A 9,706-nucleotide genomic window follows, 5' to 3' on the forward strand; every position below is an offset into this window, starting at 1 on the left:
TTTGGTAGGTCACCCTCTTCCACACTTTTCACCATTAACAAAGGAATAGGTTTATCACAGAGACTCTCATGCCTGAGTCTCCCAAGTACCAGGTTCGATTCTCCAACCCCCCCAACATAAAGGAGAGTTGAGCAGTGCTGGGGTGGGGGGCAAGAAGGAGGATAAACAAGGGCAACAAAAGGGGGGAAAATGGCCCCCGGGAGCGGTGGATTCATGGTGCAGGCACGGAGCCCAGCAATAACCCTGGAGGGATAAGAAGAAGGAGGAGGAGGAGGAGGAGGAGGAGGAGGAGGAGGAGGAGGAGGAGGAGAAAGATAAATAGATATAATATATACATATGTATATATATTTCAATCATAGGAACGGAGGCACTGAAATAGGCAGATGGGAACACTGGCCTTTTCTGGTTTGACAGTGGTGTGCTTTGCCTTGGGACATCTGGGGCCTCTAGCCAGAAAAGGCATGGTGGTATGCAGCAGGCTCACAGGAGACCTTTCTCTCTCTCTCTCTCTCTCTCTCTCTTTCTCTGTTTCCTTCCTTCCTTCCTTTCTTCCTTCATGGGGGGTGTTGTTAATGGTTTACAGTCGACAGAAAAATACAGCAGTTTGTACATGTACAACATGTCTCATCTTTCCACATAACTCTTCAACCCCCTCTAGGTCCTCGTCTCCCATCATGTCCCAAGAGCTGAACACTCCCTCCCCCCGACCCCGACCCCGACCCCCACCCCAGAGTCTGTTACTTCCGTGCCATAGATGACAGACTGACATCTTTCTCTCATTAGTATTTCAATGCTGGAAGCAAAGAGCTTGTTCATGGCTCCGCTGCCGCCTCCTCCTCCGCCTCCGCCTGCGTCTGTAGCCTCAGGTTACCCCTCCCCCGCGGAAGAAATTTCTTTTATTCATTTATTTTATTTTTCATGGGGAAATGACCACTGACCACAGGTTGGGGAGATGGAGAGCAGGAGGTGTGTCCTTTCTAGAAACAGATAGTGTTTTTGTAAGGAGAATGAACGAATGAATGGATGAATGAATGAACTGGATCTCGCCAGTGTGGACCATCCTTTCAAAGGCATCATTCAGATGCAGATAGTCCCAGCTTTGGGGCGGGATGGTCTTTTTTATCTTCCCTCAACACTAAACTGTTGTTGTTTCCAAGCTGCAGAGAGAGGGGGGAGGGGGGGAATGAAATGTGCTTTTTCTTTTCTTTTCTTTCTTTCTTTTTTTTGTTTGTTTGTTTGTTTTCAAGTTGAGGTAGCTCGAACTGTTTTCCTGAGGCCAAAGTAGTCCAGCATGAAATTTAGTGGGGGGGTGGGGTGGGGTGGGGTGTGGGTGTTTGTAGAGGGAGGAGAAGGAAAAATTAAAAGAGAAAGCAAGCAAGCAAGCAAGCAAAGAAAGGGTGAGTGAAAGAGCATAATGTTTACGCAAACAGACTCAAGCACTGAGACTCCAAAGTCCCAGGTTCCAGCCCCCACACCACCATAAGCCACAGCTGAGCAGTGCTGTTGGGAGAAGGAGAAGGAGGAGGAGGAGGAGGAGGAGGAGGAGGAGGAGGAGGAGGAGGAGGAGGAGGACACACCCTGCTTTCTGTATTCTTTCCTCTTCTTTCACAAGTAGTGAAGCAGGGATGCAGGTGTCTCTCTTTCTCTCCCCCCCTCCCCCCACCCCTTCCCTCTCAATTTCTGGCTATCTCTATCCAAGACATAAAGATAATTTAGTGATCCGGGAGGCCCCCGAGTTCAACCCCCCGGTAACATATGTACCAGTGTGATGTCTGGTTCTTTCTGTCTCCTCCTGTCATTCTCATAAATAAATAAATAAATAAATAAATAAATAAATAAATAAATAAATGAGTCAGTCGGGCGTGAGCACAGCAGGTCAAGCGTGCACGTGGCACAAAGGGCAAGGACCACCGGTGTGAGGATCCCGGTTCAAGCACCCGGCTCCCCACCTGCAGGGGAGTTAGTTGCTTCACAAGCAAGCAGCGGTGAAGCAGGTCTGTCTGCAGATGTCTATCTTTCTTTCTCTCTGTCTTCCCCTCCTCTCTGTCCAATCCAACAACGGCGACGAAAATAAACCAAAGACAACAAAAGGGAATAAATAAGTAAATAAATAAAATATTTTTAAAAGATAATTTGTTTATCTTGAGAGAGAGAGAGAGAGAGATGCACAGCCTTCTCTTCTCCCCTGACGCCCCACCCCCCAACACACACACACACACACACACACACACACACACACACACACACACACACACTATATGTTAAGCTCTCTCAGGCATGTAATAGACAATGAATATACTAAAATAGAATCAGTCACGAGAGAAAGGGACCCGGTGATACCAAGATTATGCAAAAGACTTTCATGTATTGGACTCCTCTGAGGTTACAACTTCAGTCAGTCCCTGGTGCTTTCACAAAACCTGTACGTGCAAGACAGGGAATCCTGTTCCTCAGTAGCTCTTGAGATGAACAACAGCAGAAATAAGGCTTTGTGACACACAACCCCCAGCTTTATTCATTCATACATTCATCAAGCAAGCAAGCAAGCAAGCAAGCAAGCAAGCAAGCAAGCAAGCAATGTGTGTTGTTCCCCTCCCCCCCGTTTTATTTTCTAAAGGAATGTGTGTGTGGTCTTGGACAGACATGATACCCATTCTATACAGACATTTCTTTTCTACCCTTTCTCTGAGGAATGCCCAACACTCTGCTCACCACCACCCTTCACCCTTCACTTCACTCCACTCCACTCCACTCCACTCCACCCCAACCCAACCCAACCCACCCACTCATTTACAATGCAAATTTCTGGCCAGAAAGATACAAAGTGTTGCCGAGCAGGGGTAGAGAGGATAATGGTTATGCTAAGAGACCCTCATTCCTGAGGCTCCACAACCACGGCCAGGAAGCCTGCGGCGATTCAAGGAGCCAGGGTGCAACATCATTCAGACTTCCATTCCAACTCGCAAATTCTTCTGCCAGAGACGAAGTCCCAGGGGAGTGCTGGTCGACCCGCCGGCTCCACAACGAAGGCAGTGTGAGATTCGGGGTCCGGGATCCGGGATCCGGGATCCGGGATCCAGGGATGCCACGGCGGATTTCATCCAGACACCTGGTCGGCCCGCGAGCCCCTTCGCCAGCGACCAAGTCCCAAGGGAGTGCTGGTCGAACCACCGGCTCCACAACGAAGGCGGTCCGGGGTCTGGGGGTCCGGGGGTGCCACGGTGGACTTCATCCAGACGGCTGGTCGACCCACCGGCTCCACAACGAAGGCGGTCCGGGGTCCGGGGTCCGGGGTCCGGGGTCCGGGGTCCAGGGATGCCACGGTGTACTTCATCCAGACACCTGATCGACCCGCGAGCCCCTCCACCAGCGACCAAGTCCCAAGGGAGTGCTGGTCGACCCACCGGCTCCACAACGAAGGCGGTCCGGGGCCCGGGGTCCGGGGTCCGGGGTCCGGGGTCCGGGGTCCGGGGATGCCACGGTGGACTTCATCCAGACGGCTGGTCGACCCGCGAGCCACTCCGCCAGCGACCAAGTCCCAAGGGAGTGCTGGTCGACCCACCGGCTCCACAACGAAGGCGGTCCGGGGCCTCAAGCCGCCCGTCCGCCCGCCCGCGCGCCGGCCCAGACAAGACCCACTTCCGCGGGCTGAGGCTCCGACCGGCTGGCCTCAAGCCGCCCGCCCGCGCGCCTGCCTGCCCGGCCCGGCCCGGCCCAGACCCACTTCCGCGGGCGGAGGCTCCGGCCGGCCCGACCGGCTGGCCTCAAGCCGCGCGCACGCGCGCCTTCCCGGGCGGCGCCGCGCCGCGACCCGGCCCGACCCGGCCCGTCCCAGAGCAGACCCACTTCCGCGGGCGGAGGCTCCGGCCGGCCCGACCGGCTGGCCTCAAGCCGCCCGCCCGCGCGCCTGCCCGGGCGGCGCCGCGCCGCGACCCGGCCCGACCCGGCCCGGCCCAGACCAGACCCACTTCCGCGGGCGGAGGCTCCGGCCGGCCCGACCGGCTGGCCTCAAGCCGCCCGCCCGCGCGCCTGCCCGGGCGGCGCCGCGCCGCGACCCGGCCCGACCCGGCCCGGCCCAGACCAGACCCACTTCCGCGGGCGGAGGCTCCGGCCGGCCCGACCGGCTGGCCTCAAGCCGCCCGCCCGCCCGCCCGCGCGCCTGCACGGGCAGCGCCGCGGCGGTGTCGCCCGGCCGGCAACACTCACTCCCCTAGTAAACTGCAGCTACGGCATGCGTCCAGAGAGTGGTGTGCGCACAGGCCACCAGGGGCGCGACAGACCGGCTCGACAGCCGGGCTCCTGGAACTCTCGCCCGGCCAAGCGCAGCCAGATCTCTCCCCTCTGCCTCTGCAGCCGGAACTCGGGAGGAGGCGGCGGCAATATAGAAGCGGCCACCAGGGGGCACCCTGCACTCATCCCCTTGAGCCGAGAAAGTGAAAGTCAGGCCGGCAGCGGTGGCGGCGGACCCCGGCAGGACCGCGGCGGGGGCGGGGGCGGCGGCGGGGGCGGGGGCGGCGGCGGGGGCGGGGGCGGCGGCGGCGGCGGCGGCGGACCCCGGCAGGATCGGCGGCGGCGGCGGCGGCGGCGGCCGTCCGAGGACCCCGGGGGAGGATCGCGGCGACGGCGGCCCCCGGCAGGATCAGGGCGCGCGCACGCGCGCGCACGCACACACACACACACACACACACACACACACACACACACACACACACACACACGGCCAGTGGGCAAGCCGGACATACATTCCTGAGTGCGTGAGGAGGGAGGGAGGGAGTCCGTGAGCAAAGGTTAGTGACTGAACCCGGCTCCTTGCATTTCTTTCTCTGTGTGCTAAACCAGGTGCACCGACACCCGGCCCCCCAATCTTTCTTTCTGAACTAGGGGGAGGTGCATTTAGAAAACTGTACATCCCTACCCCTAAAGTGTGTTTGGGGGAGAGGGAACAGTAAGTGTTGGGGGGGGGTCGTCGAGTTAGTTAGTCCCTCTATCGAGAGAGAGAGAGAGAGAGAGAGAGAGAGAGAAGAGGGGTGTGGGAAGGACACCTTTGGAGTTCCCTATGGTTTATTGGATTTCTTTCTTTTAAAGGAAACGTTACAGTTTATGCTGAACCCCTTACAATGTATCCGGATTGTTATATTGAAGAGTAGATTTTTAAAAAAAAAAGGAGGGGGGAAGGCAGGGACAGAATATTGCTGAGTTCTGGCAACTGGTCTTGGTCTGTGGGGATCCCACCTGAGACCTCAGCTCCCTCTCTCAAATGAAAATAGACGACAGATAGAGTCGGGGGTTGGGTGGTGGCGTGGCACACTGGGTTAGGCACACGTAGTATGCAATGGAAAAAAAAATACATACACACACACACACACACACACACACACACACACACACATACATATTCCCCTCCCAAGTTATTGCTGGGGCTTGGTGCCTGCACCAGGATTCCACTGCTCCTGGAGGCCTTTTTTTTTCTTCCCCCCTCTCAGTTTTGTTGCCCTTGTTTATATATATTTAAAAAAAAAAAAAAGAAAAGTCAGTCAGTCAATCAATCAAAAATAAATGCTTTTAAAAATTGTATTTATTCCATTTTATAAATAAAACTTAAGAAAGTATGTATTTGTGAGAAAGGAGAAATCTACAGGGCCGGGGTGGGGGTAAACAGCATAATGGTTATAGAAAGAGACTCTCATGACTGAGGTTTCAAAAGTCTCAGGTTCAATCACTCGACACCACACCCCCCCCCAGCCACCATCTGGTGACAGAGAGAGATTGAGAGAGAGAGAGAGAGAGAGAGAGAAATCTACACACAGAGACCAACCAGAGCACTACTCAGCTCTGCTTTGTGGCCTGTTGTGGAATGAATCTGGCACTTTGAGGCCTCAGGGGAAAAAGTGAAGGTCTTTTGTATAACCAAAGATTATACAACTTCTTTTGTATAAACCAAACCCCCACCCCTGCCCCCCTTTTCTTCTCCCCCCCCCCATCAGGGTCTTGTTTTTTCCATAAAACAACAAGAGCTGAGACAGCATTGACAAGAATAGCATTAACAACAACAACGACGGTAACAACAAGGGCAAAAAAATGGGAAAAACAACCTCCAGGAGCAGTGGATTTGTAGTGCAAGCAGGCACTGAGCGCCAGCCATAATACAAACAAACAGGCAAAAAAAAAAAAAAAAGGGAAAAAAAGAAAAAGAAAAAAGAGAAAAGTAAAGAAAACAAGAGCTGAGCAGTGCTCTCGTAAAAATCAAAACATAACATTAGTGGGAGTCCGGCAGCAGCGCAGCGGGTTACATTGTGGCAGTCCAGAAGGTTGCGCGGTGGATAAATAAAGTATTGGACTTTCAACGACGAGGAGGTCCTGAGTTCGACCCCTGGCAGCACACGTACCAGAGTGATGTCTGGCTCTTTCTCTGTCTCCCCTTGTATCTTTCTGCGTCAGAAATAAGTACAATCTTAAATAAAATAAAATTAAATGAAAATAAAGTGACAAACCTTTGTGTCCTGAACCCTATCACCATGTAAATGGATAGTTTTAGTGATGCCTCCATCAGAGGGCATGTGTCACGTGGTGAGGAGACTCAAGGCAAGAAGGGAGAGAGTGATAAAATAAATAATTTAAAAAGGGATGGTAGTGGTGGTAGAGGAGGAGGAGGAGCAGGAGGAGGAGCAGGAGGAGGAAGGGGGGCCCAGTCAATGAATTAAAGTGAGGCAGCCAATTAATTAATTACTCAAAAATCAATTTTTTTCCGAGCTCGGGGTAGGTGTATTTAGGAAACTATATACCCCTCCCAAAGGGGAGAGGGTGAATTCTTAGAAAAGAAAGAAGAGGCCTAATCCCTCCACCTTTTCTGTATGTGTATGCCTATGTGTGTGGGGGGATGTCAATGTGTAAATGGCCTTTATACACACATGCACACACACACACACACACACACACACACACACACACACACACACGCGCGCGCGCGCGCACCAACATCTGTGGAGTTCCACCTATTTTCATCTTTGTTGCTGTCTCGTACACTCTTGGATGTTCTCATTTTAAATATAAAATAATATTTTAGTCTGAACCTTTTCTGATCACATGCAAAGAAATGGCATTTTTCCGGGTTACTCTCACCCATATCTCTCTCTCTCTCTCTCTCTCTCCCTCCCTCCCTGCCCCCCCCAAAGTATTTTATTAGAGATGGGACTTAGAACAAAAAAGTGTGTGTGTGTGTGTGTGTGTGTGTGTGTGTGTGTGTGTGCGCGTGTGTGTGTGTGTGTGTGCGCGCGTGTGTGTGCGCGTGTGTGTGTGTGCGCGTGTGTGTGTGCGCGTGTGTGTGTGCGCGTGCTCCTCCTCCTGCTCCTCCTCCTCCTTCTCCCCGACCCTCTTTGAGTCTCGTTATATATTTTTCTCGTCTCTGTCGGAGACCCGCCGTCCGACACACGGAAAAAACAAAAACAAAACTCGTACGACTCTTAGCGAGAGAGAGAGAGAGAGAGAGAGAGAGAGAGAGAGGGGAGAGAGTTGTGTATATGCCTGTCTTTTGGTAGGTCACCCTCTTCCACACTTTTCACCATTAACAAAGGAATAGGTTTATCACAGAGACTCTCATGCCTGAGTCTCCCAAGTACCAGGTTCGATTCTCCAACCCCCCCAACATAAAGGAGAGTTGAGCAGTGCTGGGGTGGGGGGCAAGAAGGAGGATAAACAAGGGCAACAAAAGGGGGGAAAATGGCCCCCGGGAGCGGTGGATTCATGGTGCAGGCACGGAGCCCAGCAATAACCCTGGAGGGATAAGAAGAAGGAGGAGGAGGAGGAGGAGGAGGAGGAGGAGGAGGAGGAGGAGGAGGAGAAAGATAAATAGATATAATATATACATATGTATATATATTTCAATCATAGGAACGGAGGCACTGAAATAGGCAGATGGGAACACTGGCCTTTTCTGGTTTGACAGTGGTGTGCTTTGCCTTGGGACATCTGGGGCCTCTAGCCAGAAAAGGCATGGTGGTATGCAGCAGGCTCACAGGAGACCTTTCTCTCTCTCTCTCTCTCTCTCTCTCTTTCTCTGTTTCCTTCCTTCCTTCCTTTCTTCCTTCATGGGGGGTGTTGTTAATGGTTTACAGTCGACAGAAAAATACAGCAGTTTGTACATGTACAACATGTCTCATCTTTCCACATAACTCTTCAACCCCCTCTAGGTCCTCGTCTCCCATCATGTCCCAAGAGCTGAACACTCCCTCCCCCCGACCCCGACCCCGACCCCCACCCCAGAGTCTGTTACTTCCGTGCCATAGATGACAGACTGACATCTTTCTCTCATTAGTATTTCAATGCTGGAAGCAAAGAGCTTGTTCATGGCTCCGCTGCCGCCTCCTCCTCCGCCTCCGCCTGCGTCTGTAGCCTCAGGTTACCCCTCCCCCGCGGAAGAAATTTCTTTTATTCATTTATTTTATTTTTCATGGGGAAATGACCACTGACCACAGGTTGGGGAGATGGAGAGCAGGAGGTGTGTCCTTTCTAGAAACAGATAGTGTTTTTGTAAGGAGAATGAACGAATGAATGGATGAATGAATGAACTGGATCTCGCCAGTGTGGACCATCCTTTCAAAGGCATCATTCAGATGCAGATAGTCCCAGCTTTGGGGCGGGATGGTCTTTTTTATCTTCCCTCAACACTAAACTGTTGTTGTTTCCAAGCTGCAGAGAGAGGGGGGAGGGGGGGAATGAAATGTGCTTTTTCTTTTCTTTTCTTTCTTTCTTTTTTTTGTTTGTTTGTTTGTTTTCAAGTTGAGGTAGCTCGAACTGTTTTCCTGAGGCCAAAGTAGTCCAGCATGAAATTTAGTGGGGGGGTGGGGTGGGGTGGGGTGTGGGTGTTTGTAGAGGGAGGAGAAGGAAAAATTAAAAGAGAAAGCAAGCAAGCAAGCAAGCAAAGAAAGGGTGAGTGAAAGAGCATAATGTTTACGCAAACAGACTCAAGCACTGAGACTCCAAAGTCCCAGGTTCCAGCCCCCACACCACCATAAGCCACAGCTGAGCAGTGCTGTTGGGAGAAGGAGAAGGAGGAGGAGGAGGAGGAGGAGGAGGAGGAGGAGGAGGAGGAGGAGGAGGAGGACACACCCTGCTTTCTGTATTCTTTCCTCTTCTTTCACAAGTAGTGAAGCAGGGATGCAGGTGTCTCTCTTTCTCTCCCCCCCTCCCCCCACCCCTTCCCTCTCAATTTCTGGCTATCTCTATCCAAGACATAAAGATAATTTAGTGATCCGGGAGGCCCCCGAGTTCAACCCCCCGGTAACATATGTACCAGTGTGATGTCTGGTTCTTTCTGTCTCCTCCTGTCATTCTCATAAATAAATAAATAAATAAATAAATAAATAAATAAATAAATGAGTCAGTCGGGCGTGAGCACAGCAGGTCAAGCGTGCACGTGGCACAAAGGGCAAGGACCACCGGTGTGAGGATCCCGGTTCAAGCACCCGGCTCCCCACCTGCAGGGGAGTTAGTTGCTTCACAAGCAAGCAGCGGTGAAGCAGGTCTGTCTGCAGTGTCTATCTTTCTTTCTCTCTGTCTTCCCCTCCTCTCTGTCCAATCCAACAACGGCGACGAAAATAAACCAAAGACAACAAAAGGGAATAAATAAGTAAATAAATAAAATATTTTTAAAAGATAATTTGTTTATCTTGAGAGAGAGAGAGAGAGAGATGCACAGCCTTCTCTTCT

The sequence above is a fragment of the Erinaceus europaeus genome, unplaced genomic scaffold (assembly GCF_950295315.1).
Source record: "Erinaceus europaeus unplaced genomic scaffold, mEriEur2.1 scaffold_358, whole genome shotgun sequence".
NCBI lineage: Eukaryota > Metazoa > Chordata > Mammalia > Eulipotyphla > Erinaceidae > Erinaceus > Erinaceus europaeus.